Below are 25,108 nucleotides of genomic sequence, written 5' to 3' on the forward strand. Positions count from 1 at the left end.
GTACATGAATACTTGATTTACAGACATGCAAGATTGAAGAGCCTATCATCCTATCATGTACAAAGGGATTTGAAACCACTTGCCTCTGAGATAAATTGCAAGCAGCTGCCACTGTGATGATGTATGATGTTTAGTGTATTTATGATACAAAGTGGAAAAAGCTACAGAGCAATAAATCAGAGAAACCATTGTAGAGAACTTTAGTTAAAACTGTTGTCAACCATATCAAATCTGTGTCCTAGGCATAGCATATTGCACATACCCTTGACCTTAAACATTGTATTCCTGAATGTCCTGTCATTGACTCTCTACTGTTCTCCAATTATATATATATTTTTCCTTCATTATATCATTGAAATTTCTATATAACAGATTTCCATGTCACATTCCTCTGTTTTAATTTTGAACTAAAATAAAATCCATCTCTAACTGCAGATTGAATAGGCGGCATAGTTTGAGGCTCGATCGCTGAAATTTATCCAATAAAATTGAAATGAAATTTTGTTGTGTGTTATCACCAAAAAGCTGTCTCCCTCCTAATTCTATACTTTCCCATTTTCTATACCTGGCACCTCTGTTTTACACAATGTGATCAGTAATTTGAATTGCTTTCTTAGTATGTTGCCCTTACTTTGCACTTCTACTTCCTGCACTTCTTTACTTGTACTGTGTTCTTGATCATGCCCTGCCTTAACTGTGTTCTCTAATAAATGTTGGTATTTCCCTTATAACAATCAGCATCTTTCATTTCATAGCAGAATGGATACTCCATGTCAACTCTATACTCAATCTCATGTCTCATAATGCTTGTACTTACCCAAAACAATCAAAAGAATGACATCTTTTTCATACAGGTATTTCATTTTATATTCCTTCCTCCGCCTCCGTAGGGAAAATTTGACTTTCGAATGATTGTTTTATGATTATGGGTTTTGTGGAAATTGTAAGAAAGTGAATTATTAATTGGTGTGGATGTTAGTCTACCTGTGTAGCGGAAGGAAGATAGCGGACTAGTTCCGCCTCGTCTCAGCTGCACCGCGAAGCTCCCGACCGGCTCCCCCGGCAGCTTGCATCACCGCAAAATTGCAAAAGAACGCTCATGAACCGTTTACCTACCTAAAGGGTCAATGTATCTGTGACAGCTCGCTGCTCTGCTCCGCGCTGTGATTAGATTCTGCTTCAACGGATGGTTGGACCCATGAGGAGGTTTTGGTGGTTCTGGCTGTCATCATGGCGCGTGTGCTGGCTGGCCGGCCCCTGCGGCTCCTGCGGATCGGGGATCTACTGGTTGTGCCTTCCAGCTGTAGAATCAGCAATGACGAGAGGAATGGCGCTGCTGAAGAATACTATAAAAGCGTCCCGCGTTAAGAGGACTGCAGGGTTGCTAGCTCCCTCTCAGGGTGAAGATGGTCTGACAGTTGGGAATATGAAAAATGGGGCTAAAGGTGCTCCAACACGGGATGGCAGACCTGCACTTCGTCTCTGGAAGCAGGTAAAACTGCTGAGTTAATCTTGCAGGGGGAGCTGGTGGTCCAAACTGTCGATGCAATTGCTATCAAAACTATATTACGTATCGCTGACAAAAAAGGTACACAGAAGATGGACGCTAAGTACAGCTTGTCTTTAGAGTCGAGCCCTGCATGGGCCAAGGATTCTGCAGGGTTTGCAGAAGTTGAGATAGAGTTGGATGAAGCTGCCGGGCCACCGAGTGTTTCGGATTGTGTGGAGGGCTCAGTGCTGGGGGAGGCCCCGGCTATTCTGGAGGATTTAACAACAGAAGAGGTTGATGCGGTAATAGGGAGTGATAAGGGGTCGGATGCCAATGACGAGAGACAGATTAGTATCTCCCAGAACTTCATTACATCAAGCCCTGAGGTGGATGGGGATAGATCTGAAAGCATGCTAAGGGGCCAAAACACTACTTCTACATACCCAGATCACTGTGTTAAATCAAAAAACAGGGACTCAACTACATCTGACATTACGCCTGATATTACGATCACAGGGAAGAACTGTCGGGACCTTAAAAAATACTCCCAATACCTCTTTTGGGAACAAAAATAAAAACAATAGCAAAAAGGAACTTAAAGTAGCTAAACCTCGCAAGAGGTCGACAGATTTGCAAGGACCTAGCTGGAATAAGAGCTCCAGTGCTTGACCGAGAGGTGGTATGGAGAGTAGCCCGTTAAGAAAATGGGTTCAAACTAAGGGAGAGGTTAAGGCATTGATCTCCCGCATGTCTGGCCCCGGCCCCGGCTTGAAAATCGGGCAATTTACTGAAAATACTGAAAATACTAGGGAACAAGTGTTACATTTAACAGCACAAGACGATAACTCAGTCGATTCTAATATTGTAGACTATTCTAATGAGAACTGTTCAGAAAATGTGTCCTGTCCCAACGAGGTATCAGCATTGGAGGTAGGGCAAACGATCAGGGCAACCTCTTTAGATATGACACATAGGGCAGATGATCAGCTATCCTCAAAGGAGCCGTCTCTCGCGGCAATACTGCAGGCTTTACAAGAACAATGACGAGAAGCACAAGAACATCATGCCCAGATCAGAGCTGATTATCTTAGCATTCAACTATCATTACATGAGGTGACGGGCACAGTGGGTGGAATAACAAGAGACATGGTCGAGTTACAAACAAGGGTCGCAGAGACGAGCCAAGACAGTGCAGTCTCAAGATCTACAGCTCCTGGCCTGCCAAGCAAAAATTAGAGATTTAGAAAACCGGCAACGACAAAATATTCTAAGATTTTTTGGGGTTCCAGAAGGCAAAGAGGGAGCAGATCCCCGTGCATATGTTGTTCAACTTCTCCAAAAAGCCTTTCCCGATCTGTCTGATTGGGTCTGGGACTGTCAGGTTCAGAGAGCACTAGGCTGCCCATAACAGTGCAGAGACCTAATTCTCAGTATCCCCGACCTATCTTGATTTTTTGGGGGAATTTCCTGTTAAGACAGGCATTGTCTTTAAAGGCTTGGCCTCATTCTCCAATAGTGGTTGACTCTTTCCCTGTATTTTTTAGATCTGATCTAAGTCGAACCACAATGGAGAAAAGATGGAAAATAAGACAACTTATCGATCTGATTAAAGCTGTTAGGGCTCAAGTTTTTCTGCAGGAGCCTGCTCGATTGAAAGTCATAAAAGATGGGCAGTCACAATTGTTTTTTTAAGGATTTGGAGGCTAAGCAAGCACTGAGCAAATGGCAAACGGCAAGAACATCTGGCAGGATTGATAGTAGAACTGACAAGAATTGATAGGGCTGACAATGCGTTATATTCTGTAAATAGGCAAATGGGGCAGGGAGGTGTGGTTCAGAACGGTATAGAGATAGGATTTGGGTGGCCCAGCGGAGGCTAAGGGCCAATTTGGTTTATATACTTTTACCCTTTTTTTAAATATATTAGGTTAATCTTTTTTGTTTGCGGGGGGCTGGCTGGGGTTGGCTTTGTGGTGCGATGAGATGTCAGCTGCCATATTCATCAGCAGCTTTTAGGGGAGGGTGATTCCTTCTTTAGGAAGCTGAGAGGGGGTCAGCGGGTTATTTTTGTGGGGGTTGGGGATGGGTACACCTGAGGGTGTTTGGGCTACAAAAAAAAGAAAAAGTCAAAAAGAATTTCTGGTTTGGCGGTGGGGATTTGGGGACTTCTACTTTTCTGTGTTGAGGGATGACATTTACATCAACGGGTATGGGAACGATTAAGTGCTTGTCTTGGAATGTGGCAGGATTGAATAGAGGATCTAAAAGACAACTAGTATGGGAAGAGCTTAGGGCTTATAAACCTCATATAGTAACGGAAACGCATTTAGCGTACAAAGATCGTGGCCTTCTCAATCAACTGGGCTTTCAGAATATAATATACACTTCACAAAATGTGTCAATAAGGGGTACTGCTATCCTGGTTTCTAAAACACTGGATTGTCAAATTCACAAAGTATTAGCAGATCAAAGAGGCAGGTGGGCCCTGGCTCAAATCGAAATTAATAGCCTAAAATATGTGTTCCGTGTATTATATGGTCCTAATGTTGATGATCTAACACTATTTGATCATATTTGCTTGGAATTAGTGGGATGGCAGGGGGCGCTTGTTGTAATGGGAGACTTTGATTGTGTTATCAATTATGGTATGGATTCTACTAGCCCGCCGATTACTTCTAGGATGACGAAGGTGAGGGCTTCCATTTGGAACTAGGGCGATTGCATTCGCTGCAAGATGCTTGGCGCTCTCTATTCCCAACTATACCTGGGTACACACACTATTCTATACCGCATCGGCAGTACTCTAGGATTGACATGACCTGGATTTCAGATAGCATTTTATTGGGGTCAGATATGGAGGTTACATCCGACCACAATATTATTATTTTTTTTTTTGGCCAACCCTATGCCTAAAATATCCCTCTCTTTTTCTCTCCCACGCTACATATTTAGGGACTCTGAATATTTGGACTTTATTTCTAAAAAAAGTATCAGAATATTTCACAGACAATCAATATAGGGTCTGCTTCTCCCTGTGTGGTATAGGATGCTATGAAAGCATATATACGGGGAGTTAACCATCAGTGTGTTTGGCAACAAAATAGAGAACGAGAAAAACTAGCAAAGGAATCTAAGGCTTACCATCAGCGAGCTCCAACATGCTGAGGCTGTCCGACAGGGAACGGTGGATCAAGATTCTCTGTATGTCTCCCTAGAGGAGCATAGAGCAGCGATAAATAGGGTATTAAAAGAGACGTTAGCGGCTTGCTTTACTAAGCACAAGACACTACAATATGAGTATGGTGATAGAATAGGGAAGGTTTTAGCACATTAGCTTATGGACAGCAGAACGAAGTTTAAAGCTATTAAGGGCGAGGGGGGAACATTATATAGATGACCCGAGGAGATTGCGGATCAATTCTCCATCTTTTACCAGCAATTATATTCTCCAGACCCAACACAAGATCTGACTGGTATGGAGAGTTATCTGCAAGCGAATAACCTCCCGACTCTGACAGAAGACTCTTCTTTACTGGAGCAGGAGATCACGGTAGAGGAAATCATGGAAGCAATAGGGGGGCTCCAGCTAGGGAAGGTGACTGGAGAGGATGGAGAGGATGCTATCCCGGCTGAGTTTTAGAAGTGCTGCAAAAGCCTGCTGGCTCCGGTGCTTAGAGAGGTAATTATCCAAGTTGGGGTAACTTACTGGCCGAGTCCCAAATTCATGGAATATGGCCAACATAATTTCTTTTTTTTTAAAAGGATAAAGCACCAGAGGAACGGGCATCCTACCACCCAATTTCTTTAATAAATGTAGATGCTGAGGTGTTTGCTAAGATACTGGCCACCCGGTTAGTTCCAATGATGGCCGGCCTGGTTTGTCCCCAGCAGCACGGGTTTATTCATGGAAGAGACAACACTGCCCATGTCAACAAGGTAGTGGTGGCTTTTGATGCGGCAGGGAATCAACCGGGGAATGATTCTATTGGATGCGGAAAAAGCATTCGACCGGGTGGCTTGGGAATATCTGTTTGCAGCACTTACTGCATTTGAGGTCAAGGAAAAATTTTGGAAGTTGGTTCAAGCTATGTATTATAACCCTATGGCTAGATTACTTTACTCTAATATTCAAACAGCTCGTTTTTCCATTCGCTGTGGCACTAGGCAGGGCTGTCCCCTATCTCCCCTTCTCTTTGCCCTTCATATAGAGTCATTTATTCGAGCACTGTTGGCTAACAAGATGATCCGCCCGTTGAACATTGGGCAGCGCTCGCTGAAGCTTACTGCGTACGCAGATGATATCGCTATTTTTTCAGAGGAGCCGAAAGCAGCAATAGAGAGTATTAATAAGGAAGCTAAGAGGTTCAGCCTTTCCCCAGGCTATAAATTAAATAGCAATAAAACACAAGTCCTTCTTAACTTCCAGCTGGAACTCCCGGTAGAATGGCATGCCCAACTGCTATTTATCTATGCCTGTGTATTTCGCCTAAAGTTGAACTTATTCATTCATTAAATTGCGATTCTCTTTTAGTTGCTATCACCAAACAATTAAATCTATGGCACAAACTTCCAATCAGTATCCTGGGCAGATGCAACGTCATTAAGATGAAGATACTTCCTAAGTTTTTGTATTTATTTAGGTTGATTCCATTACGAGTTCCTAATTTGTTTTCCAGTAAATTGGATGGGGTTTTAAGTAGCTTTATTTGGGGCTATGAAAAGTCAAGACGCGCTATGAAGCTTCCATACAATCAGGGTGGTTTAGAACTCCCTGATTTTAAATTTTACTTTTGGGCTGCATTTACTGGCCGCCTGAGCAGTCTCTTGCATCCAGAGCAAACAGATTTTTGGCATTGGTTTGTTCTTGGCTCAGAGAGCCAGATGTTTTTATACCGAATTAATGACCCTAATTATTTCAAACGTGTGCAGTTCAAGACTATTAGAGACTGTGTCTATATCTGGCAGGGCATTAAAGCTAGATCTTCTTTATCTCTTATACATAACAAACTTCCTCTATGGGGTAATCCAATGTTGCCCGGAATATTACAGGATTCTAAGGCCCGTCAATGGGCAAAGTATGGTGTATATTGTCTAGGGCAATTGTATGATTGCATTGGTTTCAAGTAATTTGAGAATATTCAGCTAATGTTTGATATTCTTCAGCGATTGTTTTTTAAATATATTCAGGTTAGAGATTATTTTGCGAGACACTTAGCTATCTGGAGTGTTTCAGGCTCAGAAATGTGGGAATGTTTGTATGCCCAAAGCCGGTGGGCTATCATCAGTAAGATGTATTGATCCCTCTGCCAGTTTAGAGCAGAGGGGTGTGGGAAATTAGCATCTAGATGGAGTGAGACCTTAGGGATAAATATTACTATAGAAGATGTGAAGATTGCTTTTGATTCTATTGCCCGCTCAGTACATTCAGTAAATTCACGATTGCAACAATTTCAGACACTATGTGCACTTTATCATATCCCGGAGAGGATTGCTAGATGTTCTCAAAGGGGGGGCCAGACAGGGAGTGGTCTATGGAGGGACGCGCTGTAATTGCCCCAAATGCTGGCTATATGCAGCGGATATTACCCACATGTTTGTTACGTGCCCTGCTTTAAGTCTTTTTAGGGAGAAGATACTATCAGCAATCAAACTCCGACTTGGGGTTGAATATACATTTACGACAATTGAAAAGATATTTGGTTATAAGGAGGATAGTGGTCGGCATATATGTATAATGGCAATTATGTTAGTTGAAGCCCGGCTGGCGATCGCTAGAGCATGGATTTCTCCCAAACCTCCCACTGTGATGGAATGGTGTGTAATTGTTAAAGAAACTGGGGAAAGAGAGAAGTTTTTAGCTAAAGGAAGAGGTATACATGCCGTGCAAAAATACGGGTCCATATGGGGCTCCTTAGAAGATTCATAGGCCAATTCTTTTGGGAGTCACTGACGCTGTTTCTTTCTGGTTCGTTAGATATTTGTTCGTCTATAATTACACCTAAATGTATGTACATATTTTACTGATTATTATATTTCCATTTTGTTTTATTTTTTCTGAATGTGCTTTTTGACAATAAAACATATTGGATTTAGCCTACCTCAAGAAATAAAGACACTAACCTGTTTGGTAAAGTCAACGATTTCAAGAATTTAAACCTGAGATCAACGCCTTGTAGCTGTGGCACAGAGCAAACTTCAGTTACGGCGGTGCATGTAAAAATGGTGGAGTGGGGGAGTGGACAGACATTGATGAGGGGAAATAAAATTAAAAAGAGAAAACCACTTACCTTCTGCACGATGCATCGCCAACTCGGTGATGTGGCGAGCACAAGGTAAGTGTTTTTATATTTTTTTTTTCCCTCGTCGTCTGTCGACGCCCCCTCCCACTGCCCCACCACTCTTACCTGCACTGACCATCACTGATTAACTTAGAGAACATGAAAAGTTTTTGAAAGGTATGTACACAGTTAAAATGTCAAGAACACAACACAATCCAAATCCTATTCCAGTTAAAGAAAATAGAGTGAAATATGATAAGCAACATGACAGAAATAGGAAAAAGATCCTATAAGGGGAATCAGAGATAAACATTTGCAAAGATTTAAGAGGGAAAAGCAAAAAGTAAAAGAATTAACCACCTTATGTAGGCCAAAGGTCACGGTAGACCGAGACCAATGCACAATTTCAGGACAAGTATGATGGAGCCTGGGTCAGATATATCAAGTGTATTGATTCTGGTGAAAGCCTGGAAGTCAAAAAGTTTTTGAAAGTTTATAAATCTCACTTCAGAAAGGGTCTTTGTCACTACTCTCTCAACAAAAAAGGTCAACAATTCATCAATTTCCCAATGCAGAATGGGTCTTTGTAATTTTTGGAGAAGAAAAATCCTCCTTTCATTGCTGAAATTGTAGCTGCTGCCATGGAACCGAAGGCTAGATAACTGAAGTAGCTTTGCCACCCCAGTGGTCTGGAACTGTTAAGACTTCTCCCTGAGAATTTTCAGTCCCAACACAATCAATCAATCAATCATATATTTTATAAAGCACACTACTTACCCATGAGGCTCTCAAGGTGCTGCAGGGTGGGGAGGGCTGCTACTGCTCGAAGAGCCTGGTCTTGAGGAGTCTTCTGAAGGTTAGCAGGTCTTGGGTCTGCTGTAGGTGAGTGGGGAAGGTGTTCCAGGTCTTGGCGACAAGGTGGGAGAACGTTCTTCTGCCGGAGGTTGTTCTTCGGATGTGGGGGACTGTGGCAGGGGCGAGGTCGGCAGAGCGGAGCTGGCAGGGGGGTGTAGAAGCTGAGTCGTCTGTTGAGGTACGCTGGTCCGGTGTTGTGGAGTGCCTTGTGTGTGTGGGTGAGGAGCTTGAAGGTTATCCTCTTGTAGACGGGGAGCCAGTGCAGGTCTCTCAGGTGGGGTGTGATGTGGCTCCGGCAAGGGATGTCGAGGATCAGGAGTGCAGAGGAGTTTTGGATGAATTGGAGCCGTTTCAGGAGTTTGGCCGAGGCTCCTGCGTAGAGGGCATTTCCGTAGTCCAGGCTACTGCTGACGTTCTTCTCGTCTTGGTGGAGATCCACTTGTAGATCTTGCGGAGGGTGTTGAAGCAGGAGAAAGAGATGACGTTGACCTGTTCAGCCATGGAAAGGGTGGAGTCGAGGATGACCCCTAGGTTGCGTGCGTGGTCGGTGGGTGTTGGAGCTGTTCCCAGTGCGGTCGGCCACCACGAGTCATTCCAGGCCGAGGGGGTGGATCCGAGGATGAGGACCTCCGTCTTGTCTGAGTTCAGCTTCAGCCGGCTGTTCCTCATCCATTCGGCCATGGCCTTCATTCTTTTGTGGAGGTTGGTTTTGGAGGTGTGGGGGTCCTTGGTGAGGGAGAGGATCAGCTGGGTGTCGTCAGCATAAGAGATGATGTTGACGTCCTGCAGTCGGGCGAGCGGTGCCATGTAGATGTTGAACAGCGTTGGGCTGAGGGATGAGCCCTGGGGTACGCCACAGACAAACAATGGATCTTGGTTGTTTTTCAAAGGTTTTGTGGATATTTGAACAGGACGAAGCTGAAAGTTGAACCAACTCTGTTAATTGCTGTGGAATTGTTGGTTGGATACTTTGTCCAACAGTTTCTCATGAAGGTCCTAAGAAAAAGTATTTAAAAGTTTTAAAACTTTTTTCTGGTGCCCAAACAACCATAGAAGAACACTTCTAACATCTCTAGAATCTCAGGAAAAGGCATTTAAAGACTCCCAGGGTGTGAGGCAGAAGTCAACAGCAGGGTCCATTCCAGGTCCAGTTTCTAATGGTCAGGTGAGCACTCCAAGGAAAATGCCTTTTGCAGCTTGTTGTTTCGCTGTAGCCACAGAGGATGTCAGCCAACTGATGCTTGGAGCCCACCTCTTCGTCCTGCGTACAAGCTGGAGCAGGAATAGTAATTCTAGCCTCCCCACATGATTCAAACTGCTTTTTCACTTCTTCACTGGTCTTCCTGCCAAGGTAAGAACACACCTCACCATTCCTACGTCATTGTAACTGCTCTGTGAGCAGTTTTCACATCTGATTAAGGTCAAGAACTTGATTTACAGCTGCTGGAGAGCTAATGGAAATACCCTCAAAGAGCTTCTGGCAGGAACAATGTTACGTTTTATTTTTAATATTTAATTAAACTCCAACATTTTCATTAAATTGGGCTTTCAATAAATATTAAAAAGGGAGTTTAAATTCGGGGTGATTTAATAATCTAATCTGTACTCTGACTTTCATATTGGACAAACAGGACCTTAAACAGTGAAAATAGATGTTTTCAGGCTTATCACCTCAGGAAACTTACATTTCAATGTGTTCCATGTTTAAATACTATGCAGCCTACATTTTGGGCATTCAAGCCCTATATGGAGGTGACATTAATATTGAAAGGCAGGTTTTCTCCTGTCAAAAGGGTTATTTCGAAATGACAGATTTAAACTGTAGCAGCCAGGCTATAGCGGTAGGCCTGACACCAAGGGGTATATTCACAAGAACGTGTGATAACTACCGCAAGAGTAGCGTATCACAACTTTCAATATCGAAGCCCATCGCGGGAAAATAACCCCGTGACAACGTGGGTATCTCAACAAGGTGGCAGCATGCGATAGTCTGCCAAAACTGTGGAAAATGTCTGCGATAAAACCACCTTGATGGAGATAAAAACAAAAACCACAACACCAAAAAAAGCTGCGATAGGCCAAAGCGCGATGAGGAAATCAGCAATAAGCAGTGCCAAGCCTGCAACACACACCTAGCAGGTGGGAAAAATATCCATAAAAGCAGAAAAAACACCCACACACAAACTGATCTACACCCAAGCACCATGGAGGCAGCCGGAGCCGGTGCAGAGGAGGAGCTCAACCCCAAAAACACCCCGGACGACCAGCCTGGGACCACGGTGACAGGGAAGGGCAAGGACAAGAAGACGAGGAAGATGAAGTTCAGTCCGCAGGCGAACAGGATCATAGTCACGGAGGTGATGGAACACCATCAACAACTCTATTCGTCACCTCCAACGTGTCACTGGGCAGCAAAACTGCAATATGGTGGGACATCGTCAAAAAGGTGAATGCCGTTGGAGAGCACAAGCGGACAATGGACGAGGTCAAGAGGTGATGGAATGACATCAAGCGGAAGAACAAGGAGAAACTCTCAGCCAACCAGAAGGCAGCAATGCAGACTGGAGGTGGGGGACCAGCGCCACAGCTGGAGCTGGATGACATGGAGGAGCTGGTGTCTACAGTCATCAGTGTGGAGACTGTGGCCGGAGTTGGGGGACCGCACACTGCTCGACAGGACATAACACAAGCGCAACAGGGTGAGTGACCACCAGTTACTGGGTGCACAGGTGGAGATGGGCACAATGGCACACATGCACACTCAAGCAGAGCACAGTACACACCCACAATGACTCTGGGTCATCGCCCAGATCCATAGACTGTCACAATGTACAATGCCATGCTGTCTAAATGTCAACCTGTACCATGCGTCTACACACATGTGGACACATTGTAATACACCATCTCCCCTTCACATCACAGGGGCACCGTCAACACCTGCTGCAGAGCAGTCCCAGCCACTCTTCATGGATGACGAGGAGGACAATCCCAGTATCGACACCCAAACCATCCAAGACATCATTGACCCCATCCTCCACTCACCTCCAGGCTCAGGGCAGCCCAGCTACATTGATGAGACCCCACCCACCACCCAAACCACCCAGCTGGAGGCACCTACAGCCCCGGCACCCTCCCAAGACTCCAGGAACAACACATGGCCTTCCAATGCTGAGTGCTGGAGTGCCAGATGGAGATGGCTGAGCGGGTGCAGGTGGGCTTCGGCATCATGGCTGCCAAACTGGACGCCATCCTTGGGTGCCTATGTCCGCCCCATTGTCTCCAATGCGCCCTGACTGACATCGCTGGAGTCATGACGCAGAGAGAAGAACAACTGTCTGCTCCAGTTGGCTCCAGCGATGCCAGCTGTGAGCTGGCACACATACGGAGGCTCATGGAGGACATGGTGCGGATGGTGGCGGAAAGGATGACAACCACCGCTGCATATCATCGAAATGTAGCTGGGATCTATCATGCCCTAAAGACCTCCACCATGGCATTGCTGCCACAAGGCATGGCGCTGATGAATGCTGCCCCCACACCATCCACATCCCCGCCCCCTGATGTGTCAGTGCCACCCAGTGTGGCAACTGGATCCACTCAGGCCCCTGATGTGTCAGTGGCACACAGTGCGGCACACATATCTACCCAGGCCCCTGATGTGTAAGTGGCACACAGTGCGGCAGCCGGTTCTGCAACACCCACAGGTGGGGCAAGGCACATACCCAGGGACGAGGACGTGGATGGGACTGTGGTCAGAAGGAACAGGCACTAGCATTCATTACCGCCACCTGGCCTTTTTCTGCTTGGTCCCGCACATGGCCTCATGACCTTCCACTGACCCATGATACACTCTGATGCACTCACCTTAGACAGCGACATGGACTGCCACTTCTGGATTTATGACCAATGACCCAGCGACGAGGCTGCGGACTGTACCCTTCCCTTCAGCAGGACTTTTCATCCCGAAAGGACACGGGCTGGCCCTCCATGGGCCCATATTTTGTGGTGTGCTGGGCATTGCCCTGAACTGCTCCAGCAGCATAACTGCATTGGATGTGCAATAAAAATTCATTGACGCCCTGCTGTGTCATGTCTTTCGTCAGTCATGTATGCAAGTGAGGATGAATGTAGGGGCAGTGATTTCCCTTGCGTCAATGATGCTCATCCTGTGGGATGCCAGTCAGAAGGTGCCACATTGCATTTTGTGTACCGGGTCCCATGGACACTACAACAGGGACACACACATCACTCACTTCCTGGTCTGGACATGGACTGAACCACACCCAGGCTCCACAAGTCATTGTTGCAAGCCCTGCGCTGGTCCGGCGTATGGCAGGCCAGACCACTCCGCTCACGCTCAGAGGAGGGCCCTCATTGCTCCCTGTCGCAGGCAAACTCACTGGTGGTGTGCAGGTCACTGGTCTAGTTGTCAGCATGTCACAGCCATTCCCAGAGGGAGGGCTTGCACGCACACCACACCCATCCGGCACAGTCGTCACAGGCCATGTACTCCGCCAACATAAGGGGCCGACAACATCACATTCTCCTCTGCCCGTGGTGACTGGATGATGGATGCCAAGGTTCACAATCATGAAAGGCACAAGAGTTTTGTTGCACACAGGGTTAGTGGCAACCCAGGCCTGTGTATGGCATGGGCCGACCACCACGTGGCGCTGACTGGGATTGCACAGGGTTAGTCACACCCGGCGCATTGCATCAGGCACAGGAACCCCGCTACGGGACGGTGACTTTGGGTGCACTGAGTCAGTGGCACCTTAAGCTGCTGACTGGGTGGGCACCCTGCGGTGATGCCCCGTCCCAGCAGTCTGGGCAACTAAGGTTTCGTGTGCCCTGCTGGACCGCAGTGTAGGCCAGAGACAGCAGACAGTGCAGGCCTACCGCCACGTGGCCTCGCTTCCGGGTCACAGACTTAGTGGCACCCATTGGGCTGATCGGGTGTGCAAAAGAGACACAATTGATGTACATAATGCTGAATAAATCGAAACTGAGTGGGTGTGCAGCCTACAAAGTTGCCGGGTACACTAGTATGTCCTCTGCCATGGAGTATTCAAGACCTAGCAGCAAACATGAGACCTGTTGGCCTGTGGAGTATGGCTGCATGGTGTGGAGGGTGCCATGTCTGCGGGCCCCGGGCTTGTGGCTTGCAGCGGCACATGGTGGGACATCCAGTCTACACGCCAGAGGCGAAAGGTGAGCAGTGAGGCCTGGGTGTGCATGGGAGGGCATGCTCCGTGGGCAGAGGGTGCCTTTGTGTTGCCTCTGCCTGGGTGTGCATGATCGGGCATGCTCCGTGGGTGGTGGTTGCCTTTGTGATGCCTCTGCCTGGGTGTGCATGGGTTGGTAGTCGATGTTATCTTGTGCAAGTGTGTGTACTGGGCCAGTCATGTATCTGGACTCTGTTTCAGATGATGGCTCTGAATCAGATGTGTGTCCTGGTGTACTGCTATACATACCGGCACGTAGTTGGAGACACACCGGTGGCAGCAGGTGAGCAGTGTGGCCTGGGTGCGCAGGGGCGGCTCTCTCTCTTTCTTTCTTTTTCTTTCTCTTTCTCTCTCTCTCTCTCTCTCTCTCTCTCTCTCTCTCTCTCTCACACTCTCTTCTTCTCTCTCTCTCTCCCTCCTCTCTTCTTCTCTCTCCCTCCTCTCTTCTTCTCTCTCTCTCTCTCTCTCTCTCCTCTCTTCTTCCCTCTCACTCTTTCCCTCTCTTCTTCTCTCTCTCCCTCCCTCTCTTCCTCTCTTCCTCTCTCTCTCTCCTTCGCCCTCTCTCTGTCCTTTGATGTGTGCAGGGCACACCTTCTCATCATGTTTTATGTCTTGCAGGCTGTGACCTACGGACTGTCCAGCAGGGAGCCACCATGTGTCTTCATTTCATTTCGGTGTTCATTTGAATAAAGTTGTATTTGTTGCTTCGAAAGTGAATGTGTGATGCTCATTTCTGTGACGACACATGCATTTCAACTGTTGTGATTGTGCGACATCATGCAGAATATTTTGTACATGTTTTTGTGTAGCTGATGTGGCATGTCTTTGTTAAGGGGGTGCCAGGGAGGGGTGGTCTGGGGGGTGATGTCAGTGGGTGTTGTGGCCCTCTTGGGTGTCCGGGTCGCATGATGTGTGGCTCCATGGCATCTGTTTCACTTCTGATGTGGCCCTGGTCTCCTTTTTGTGGTGCTGGCTGCCATCCGACTTAACACCAGGTCAGAGCAGGTGTAGAATTCCTGGTGCTAACATGCCTTATCGCCAGTTTTGTGTTCTTATCGCCGATCGGGCTGGTCATGTTGAGGTTTTTGGCACGGGAACACCTACTCTGCATCTCATTAGCGATAGTTGTGGGGATCCTCTGTGGTGATGTTTTTTGCTGCTGCTATCACGGGTAAACTGGTGCTGTGGACTGTTAGCACCAGCTTGTCAATGGGTAGGTAAATTTATCATGACTTTGGCTGCGATAAATTGCCGTTAATTTGGCGATGGCTCATTGTGAAGATGGCCCCATGTTTTTCTTGTCACACCGGTAAACTGTTACAATAAGTGGAGCAATCCACTTGTGATAATTAACTTTTCATACCATGGGTGTAGTTTCTCCCATGTACTGTTGCCATATAGGAGAATTAAATATGATAGAGCTAACCCTAGTCTACCCAGAGAGGACTCCCCATAAGTGAATAAGACCACCATGGCCAAAAAGGTAATGCGATTCCTCCTAGGTCAGGCTTTTTTCCCTGTGAGAACCAGCTCTGCCCAAAAGGCAATCAGCCAACAAGGGCTACAGACAGCTCTCCGTGTTCTAATGCAGACCCCTAGCCATCCACTGACTGGTGGATGCTCCACCTTCTTGTCTGGAGTAGGTTTGACCTCCAGCTATTGCATCAGCAAGGAGTCGCGTAATTGCTCCTGAAATGTTTTTGGCCTCTTAGATTTTTCAGAGCGGGGAGGTATACCCTCAGGTTCGAGACACCATCCTTCCACTTTCACGTCTGCCCTCTTGAGGTCTGTACCCTGAAACTTCAGCGTTCACTGTTGGTGATGAGGGCCTGGGTGACGGTTTTTATCCTGTCGAGGGGGATCCATTTGAAGATCCTGTGGAGCATACGGGGCTGTGCCTATCGATGTGGGCCACCAAGAGTTGTCCCAGGCTGATGGGGTGGGTCCGAGAATGTGGACCTCCGTCTTGTCTGAGTTCAGCTTCAGTCTGCTGTCCTTCATCCAGTCGGCAACGGCCTTCATTCTTCTGTGGAGGTTAGCTTTGGCGGTGTGGGGATCTTCGGTGAGGGATATGATCAGCTGGGTGTCGTCGGCGTTGGAGATGATGTTGAGGTTGTGTTGTGCGACGTGGGCGAGGGGAGCCATGTGGATATTGAACAGCGTCAGGCTGAGGGAGGATCCCTGTGGGACACGGCAGATGATCTTGGTGGGTTTGGAGCGGAAGGGTGGGAGGCGGACGCTCTGGGTTCTGCCGGAGAGGAAGGATGTGGTCCAGGCCAGGGCCTTCTCTTGGATACCGGTGTCATGGAGGCGTGCTGATAGGGTGCGGTGGCAGACCGTGTCAAAGGCTGCTGATAGGTCCAGGAGGAAAACGCTCATTCAAGCACTAGAGATGAGCCGTATGGACTACTACAATGTCCTTCTGATTGCGGCTAGAGATTCTTCTATAAATGGACTCCAGGTGGTACAAAATACTGCTTCCCATCTTGTTAGGAACTTACCAGCTAGAACAGCCTCCCTTCCCCTCTTGCATAAACTCCATTGGCTACCAATATGCAAGAGTGTCAAATTCAAGATATGTTGCATTGTTCGGAAATCGTAGAATGGCAGAGGTCCAGGTTATTTAGCTGAAAAGCAAATTCCTTACCAGCCAAATAGAGCCGAGGCTCAGGAGAAAAATCCCTGCTTGAAACTCCCCACTTTAAAAAAGCCTGCACAGGTGGCAAAGCCTTCTTCTGTTCGGCCCCCCATTACTGGAATCAACTCACGATACATCTCAGAAAAGGTTCAGAATATCTTCTTTTTAGAAAATGTCTTAAAACATAGTGCGGAGATACCCTTCCGGGGGTGATTCAAGAACTTTATAAATTAAATAAATAAATAAATACTGGTGTGTATCCCAGAACTTCTTCTAATGCCCTTTGGTAAGAAACCAACCTTCTACTTTAGGGATTCTTTTATGTGTGCGTATGATTCTACTAGCCCTTCTGGTAGTGCTAGGAGTCTATCCCTCCCTATTGTTGGAACGGCTTGCCTTCCCAGGCCATTCTTAATGCCCTTTCATTGTCAATGCCACACCCCACCATAAAGCTAGCCAAAATTGTTTGGACAAGTGAGGTTTGTGTGACTCCCTGTAGACACCTCCCTATTGCTCCCACTGCCTTCATTTGAGTAAATGCGCGATAGTCTCTGAAATGGCACTTGATCAATACCCAAAACATGCCACGGTCCTCCAAACCAATGGAGTCTAATGCTTCAGAGTAGCAAAACCCTTTTTTTTTTTTAATGTGGTAGATGTGATCCCAAAAGTCAATCAATATCTCCATTGTGCCAAGACCAGCTTTTTGTCATGGATGCCCACCTATGTCAAAAATACTTTCGTTAAATACGCCAGTGTAATAATGTTGCCATTAATGTTGCTCATATATCATGGGTGATCATTTTGTCATAAAATATTTCTAGCCAGAGCCAGTATTTTATCATGGTAGCCTTCCTCCCTTAATGTCCTGGTTCTCTATCTTTATGCAAAGAATGACCTCGAATGTGCTGACCTTAGCATTTTGCAGTGGACACTCGTATTACAAGAATTGACTCAAGCATGCCAGTACTAGAATTTCTCCATGTTGTCCCGTATGCCAAAATTACGACTAATATGCCAGTACTGATATTTGGTCACAGGTGAATGTCATGCTAATAATTTCCTCCAGCATTCCGGCAACAATATTTTGCCAAACGTACATCTGACAGATAAGAATTACCTTTAGTGTGCCAGGGCCAATGGCAACCTCATAAGTATAGCACTACATTCTTACTCGTCCTCTCTTACATTCACTCACTCACACTCATTATCATTCTTTCGCACTAATCCATTCTTACGCACTTGCACTCCTTCATCTCACTCACTCATCTCACTCATTCACATTCACTTGCACTCATTCTTACTCTGACTCATTTTTTTCCCACCACACACACTCACTTGTACTCAATCTTACTTTCACTCAATATCGCATATTCTCTCTCACTACGATTCACTCATTTTCATTCACAGTTACATCCTGTCACCCACTCTTACTTATTTTCGCTGATGCTCTTTGACATTCCCTCAAAAATATTATTACTCTTTCATTGTCACTCATCCACTCTCTCACACTTGCAGTCACTCTTACTCTCACTCGCTGATCCTCACTCATCATACCTTTCTGAAACTAAGATGCTGATTAGGATGGCAGTGGGACTTTTGTCTGACTGCCATCCTATCGGAGGTGAGACCACCCTACAGGATGTCAGCTGCCCCGTCATAGGCATTAGGATGCGACCACGGCAGTCACCATGTCTATATTTTGTATTGCTTGAACAAAAAGGGTCACGTCCGTCTCGGAGGTCTGGAAGGACGTAATCAAGTTTACAAAAAATATGGAACCTGGCCACCAGTTTGAGAGACTGCTAATTATTTTAGCAGACTAAAGTGCAGCGCATTTAGTCACTGTACCTTACTTCATCACTTGGAATTATTCTTAAACAATTTATGTAACCATTTTACTTTTCAATGGAGCATTCAAAAGATGCATTCTTCATTTTACAGAAAAAAATAAAACAAGCATGTGAGCAATATTGTGAAAATGCAACAAATAACGTTGAAAATGTGTACATAACATTACAAATCTTGTGCGCTTGACATTACAATTAATTGCACCAGTCAATATTTGTGATACATAAGCTCTCTCCAACTGAGGACCTTGTACTTCGCTGCTACTTAGAGGCAAGCTGTCTATGGGGAAAAGGAATTTGGGGGTCTCTCCTAGGGCATATTTATAATGGCAACCCTCTCGAGAGTCCTATTTAATTACAATCCCTCATAGATAAAAAAAGGAAAATGCCAACGCGTTTCCAAACCCCTATGCCTATGGGGATTATCGTCAGGGCTGAACCACGTTGTAATCTGAAAGTTAAAAGGGGGGCGTGGAAATTTTTAGGATCTTTGACGCCCTTCTCTTCTACATTTTCCTAGTGCATGGAATTTATTGTACCTGTACTTTAGAAGAGGTTATCCAATCGATTTGACTGTCTTTTCCTTCAAAAAAGCCTTGGGTTTCCAGGTACCTATAGAGTAAGGATTGCAGATATAAGTTATCATATTCTGCAACCTCTGATAGTAGTTGGATTAATGTTTTAAGTATGTTTAAATTGCTTACTTGGGCAGTTGAATGTTGGCAAAGAGTTTGTCCAGGCGGAATGCAGCGTTCTCAAATCAAATTGTTTGGACCTCCTATGCTTTTATTCGAAGGCCTTCACTCGGTGCCTGTAAAACACATTTACAATGGTTGCAGGTGTTAAACCTAAGCACCTGTATGAATGTAAAAAGAGAATAGTCTTTTATGCTTACTTGAAAGGATTTGGTTAACTCCCTCGTATTTCTGAAATGGATTCTCATTTGTCTATCAGCGCCCAGCGCCCGTTTTCAAGCTTTCAATATCTGCAGCAATAAATGAAGTAATGTTTGCATTGATACAATGTTTTAATGGAAACCCGACATGCAATGTTATTTGTATTTCATGCGGGGCTCGCGCTAGATAAATGAGCGCGTGTTGCTGTTGTCAGTTATCATTTTATTCGTCGCATTGACTCTTGCAGCATTGTAACACTGCGGTCCTTTTCAACTGCCGATCGCGTGTACGTTTTGCTCGCGCCGATAGTATGATGCTTGCTATTGTGAAACAGTGCGTTTAGGTTTATTTCTACGGTGACAAACTTTAAATTGAAAGGCGGGATATGTGGGCACTCACTCTTTCGGTCTCTCTCGTCTTCTTCAGATGATGACTCACTCAGGAAATCCTTCGGTCGGTCCATTGCGCTTGTGCTGACTCTGCCGTTTTTTTTAATTCTCAAGGGCAGGAAGTCTTCAGAGGATTCTAGAGGTGTTATGGGAGTTGTAGTCATTAGCAAAGTCTTGTTGTTTGTTGATCTAATCACTACTGGACCGTCATTATTCATGGCTAATGTGTAGAAGGAATTCTCTATGATGATTAATTCATTGCTTGGTTAAGTTCTGACATTTCGTTAAGGCCTTTTAGAGTGCAATTACATTTCAAAATTAAGTAGGCTTCCCTTTCCAATAATACATTTTCAACGTTGCCACCGCGTGGTGGTCCCTTTATTCCAGATAATACTGTCCATACAAAGTCTCTCTCTGAATGGTTGTATTCCACAAAGTGCGATACCATGGGCGCTGTTAGGACGTGTTTTTTTATGCGTGACCGATGTTGTACTATTCTTTCATTGAATTGTTGATTGATCTTCCCAATGTACAATTCTTGTACATTGGGACTCTTTATGAGTCCATTTGATGGAATCGTGTGTGAACTCATGACCTTCAATGGTTGTACTGCATACGGAACAATTGCTGCACTTGTGATGTCCTTCAACGGGCTGCAAGTTCCATTTGGCTCGTAGGTCTGTCTTCTTAGTGGTTTGGGCTATGTCTGCTCTGATGATTCTTTGGCCTATGCTTTTGTTCTTTTTCATTGCAAACAACGGTCTTTCCATTGGGCATTCCAATTCGGTTAGAAGATGCCAATTTGTCAAGATTATCTTGAGAAATGTATTAGTTTGTGGTCCATATATTTTGTATTGGGGCAGGTGCTGCTGGCTGCAGCACATGATACAGTACAAAATGGGGACAAAAATGGGACACTGCACATATCCATGCACTATGTGTCAGGCACCATGCAATAGGGATTGTGGCTCCCTCTGACTGACGCACTGACGTCCTTCTTGAGCTCGTCGGATGCATGCAGTCGGTCTTGCCGTCGGCCATTTATTCGACAGGCATTGTAATATGGCGGGTGGTAAACTGTGTAACAATGGCGGTGGGACTGCCACCAACGGGCTGTCAGTGGCGGTCCTACCGTCTTCGTAATTGGGCCCTAAACCTCACTCATTCTCACTCACTACTGAATTATGATCTCACACATGCTGACACAAATGCTCACACATAGACTCACTCTCCAATAAACATATTTTAACCCACAAGAACACACAACATCTATTTAAGGGCTTTTTCACTAATTTCAGGGGCTAGCAATTTTCCCATTCTAGCTTCTGACTCTCCATTTTTATTACACTAATAGCAAACGTTGTATTATTATTCACTATTAGTATAATTTTAATATGGGCAGAAAACAATGAGAGTGGAGCCCCGATGTCCATAATGGTGAGCCTGCCTTGTGTTCTTTGCACTGATCTTGCTTCCTCTAAGGTCTGGGTTGGAAAAATCAGTGCACGGGGGGTTTTGAGGAGCAAGTTAGTGGTGGCAGCTGTGACTCCTAGTGACCCCTAAATGACATCCATGTTGTTTGAGGTTGGTTTACACTTATTGTGCAATGTGTTTGCAACATTTTACACACCCCTTGGAACAGGCTGGCATTGAAATCATGTAAAACTAAACTGAACTGAGCCTCTGTAGTACAAAATGCATGTTCTTCAAATATTGCAAATTACCAGATAGCAATCTCCATTACTAACTACATCTATATGACAGGTTGACATTTCTACATTAAAATGCTAACAAGGGGTGTTACCTTTTCCTGTCGATATAACCCTTGAATAGCCACAATAAGTGAAATTTAAATGGTGGGCGTGCTCGGAATTTCCATAATCTGTCTTCTCTTGTAACATTCTTTAGTGAGTCTTTACTAATCGTATTTTAAGTAGTATTATTTATTTTTTTAAACAGCCTTTGGCTAAGAGAAGGTTCATTTAGTTATTGGTGGATGTGGAAACCTGTCAACAAGATATCATATTCCCCATCCACAAACCTTGATGTTCTTCTACCACATTCAAATGTGGTAGAATTGCTATGTTTTTCCAGTGGGTCCTCGCTTAGCTTGCCTGTGGATACACTTGACCAGAGAGCCTCTCTGATAAAAGCCCACACTGATGATCAATCTGCTATAGTTAGGCAGAGAGACTGTCACAGGCTTAGCCTGCATGGTCTCATGGCAAACCCAGATAGGGAACCCACATAATGCCCTTCACACACAGGAAGAAATTGTGGGGCCGATTCACAGAATTAATCTGAGATAACATCCTAAACTTACTACTTTTGGTATTCACAGAAGGCATTTAGTAGTAGTAAAGTTAGGACTCCTAACCTTACTACTACTAAATGCCTTTTGTTTAGGATTTTATCTTAGATTAGTTCTGTGAATGGGCCCCTTTACCTCTAGTTATGGTCACTGATATTTCACATTCAATAAATAAATGCCCATTTTCAGGGTTTCTTTCTAGAAAAATAAAAATGAAAACTGAAAAAAAGTGAAAACAAAACATTTTGCCAAACTCCACAATGAACATTGGTGAAAGAGTGGTGGCACTTTCATCACAGAGATAGCTCCCAGGTAGACAGGATCTCTAAACATGACAACTAGTCCCTCACCAGTGGAGTTGGAGCCATAGCTTATACTGACCTGGTGGGCTGGTAGGCTGACCTCCAGGGTTTAAGTGATCTTCTCAACCTCTCATACTACCCAGATGGAGATCCTTATAGAATGGAGGAGTAAACGTGATTCAATAATGAAAATATTGCTTACTTCTTGTAGTATGAATTGAGACGTCAAACAACTGGCAACACGTTTCAGGTTGTATGTGTAAAAATAAAGCCAAATAACATCACTGTGAACCAAACCAGGAAAACAGGTACAGGGATAACTCTTTAGTAATTTTCTGGCACGCAGGCAGTACAGGGAAATCTAGGTCCTACTATTTCTTCCCAGCTCATTCTGGAGTGCCAATGTACCAAGAATGTGGATTTAAAAGGAAATCCAGCATTCCATTGGTGTGAGATTCCATAACTCTGCGTTTTAGGAGTCTTCGCTGCCCAACCTTTGTAATTACCCCTACCAGTTTATGGCCAACATTTACCATCATCCCAGAACCATCAGATAATACTCTCCAAGAATGTAGGAAAGAACAGTCAAATCTGTGTCGCTCCGGTTCATAAAAATAGCTAGGCGATGGCAGCCCTAGTCACTGAAAAATGTTCAGTGTAATAAAAACAGTGCAAACTATCACCTTTGTCCCATTGTGTGTACATGATTTGACATTCTTCGGTGAAAGTGCTTGTTCTGAGATGAGAAAAGATGCTGTCTTCTATTCATAAATCTAATAATTTATTTCATAAACTTACGTTGATCAGACACTTGATATTGATAATTTCCAGAACTAGATAACTCACATCTAAGTACAAATTTGATCTTTTGAGGGAAAAATGTCTGGTTGAGGGGTGGCGTGCGAAGACATAAAGGGGGAGATTTAAAAAATCTCTTCGCAATGCAGTGCAGCCCAAAGCAAGGCTGCGCTGTGTGACAGGGAGGGAGCAGGAGATCACCATATCTTCAAAGATATGACTATCTCCTCCCCTTTCCCTTGTACCAGCGCTGATTACAGCTGCCCTGCACCATGCACACATGGCATACGTTTTATACAGGAACCCTTCCTGTACAAAATACTAGGCCTAGACAAGATGGAAAGCTTTTCCGACTTTGTATGCATGCTGCACAGTGCAGCACACATGCAAAGTCGGAAAAGGAAGGTGAAATGAAAGCATTTCTCATTCCTTGTGCCTATAAAGGGGCACAGTTTTCTCACACTAAACCCAACCTACTTCATTTAGTAAATTGGTTTTAGCGTGAAAAACCTGGGGTAGCTTCGCATTACTTTTATGTTATTTTATGGTATTTCCAGCGCTGAACAAGTTTAGCCCTGGAAAGTAAATAGGACAAAAAAGATTTTTTGCCACATACATGGTGCAACATCTTAGTAAATCTCCCCCGAAGTCTCCATTGGAGTATTGTCCTGAGTGGGTATCGTAATTAGGGCTCCCGGTTTTATGGTATTTTTTTTTTTTTACATTTCTGTCTGTATTTATCCATATTTCGTTTTTTGCTAATTTTGTCTGTATTTATCCATATTTATTCTGAGTTTTGTGGAAAAATGAAGCTGAAATTAGTATATTTCCACATTTATATAACTGATAAATATGCACTAATGCGTGAATCCCTGCCAGGTTTCAATGATATGAACACCGGCAGAAGATAAATCAATGCACTTATATGAAAATATGCACATTTCAGTATCAACCTTGTGCATCTCTACTGGTGTTAAAGCCTCTTTACTAAAATTCATTTCTTTTTTAACTTCCTTACCTATCAATTCAGACAGCTATTGGCCTGGCTGTCATGGCAAGCAGTATTTAGAATTATTCAAAAAGCACCCAATTTCCATTCTTATCCACATTTAAAAATAAATACAGGCTAGAAAATAAATGTTTTCTGTCTGTATTTATCTGTAAAAATCTGTAAAAATGGAAAACAGGGAGCCTTAATCGTAATGCATTGCAGAACTTGCAAATTTGGACCTGTATTGATCGCATCATTGTGCTACTGTACCTGCGCCTCTGTTGGCTTTTTCCTTATCCCTGAGTTATATCTGAGTGACCATCAGAGTAAGTGGTAATGTCCGCAGATGGGAACCTGCGTTGAACTCTCCAGTGTGCCAATGCACCTTTGCCTCTGTTTGAGTGTTCCCATCCCTGAGTTTAGCCCTAAGTGTCATCTGAGTGAGTGGAGACGTGAGCAGATATGGACCTTTGTTGGACACCCCTCTTCATAACTGCACCTCAGGAGGGGTAATTTTAATGGGTAGTAGGGAATTTTTAAGGTTCAAGGAAGGGTAGCATCAATGGAAGTAAAGGGTTTTTAACATTCAGTGAAAGGGTGCACTGTCGGATATAGGGGTGGGCGGAATTTGTGAAATCCACTTTCGCAAATTATCGCAAAAATGTTAAAAATTATCGCACACATGCGGAAATATCGCGAAGATGCGGAAGTTTTTTTCCCGCATGTTCTCAAGATTTTCTGCATGGTTGCAGCTCGCCAACTTACCCATGCGGTTGCTCGCGGGTGTGGCCATCTTGTTTTCAGTTATCTCGCGTTGCAAAGACGTGATCGCGCGACGAATGACGTCACTGCGGGCGCGAACTGTCGCGAGACAGCGCAAATGGCTAAATACAACATCTCATGGAGAAGGCGACCGGATCAAAAAAACTTGTCGGCGAACGCAGGGATTCAGGTAAGGCGATCGCGCGCGCGCGAGAATGTATTATTTTACAGCGCGAGCAAGAACCAAATTATCGCAAAGCTGCGGAATGCAGAAATTTTGACATTTTCGCGCTTTCCGCGGAACGCGAAAATGTCAAATTATCG

Source organism: Triturus cristatus, chromosome 5_2, assembly GCF_964204655.1.
Source record: "Triturus cristatus chromosome 5_2, aTriCri1.1, whole genome shotgun sequence".
Classification (NCBI taxonomy): Eukaryota; Metazoa; Chordata; class Amphibia; order Caudata; family Salamandridae; genus Triturus; species Triturus cristatus.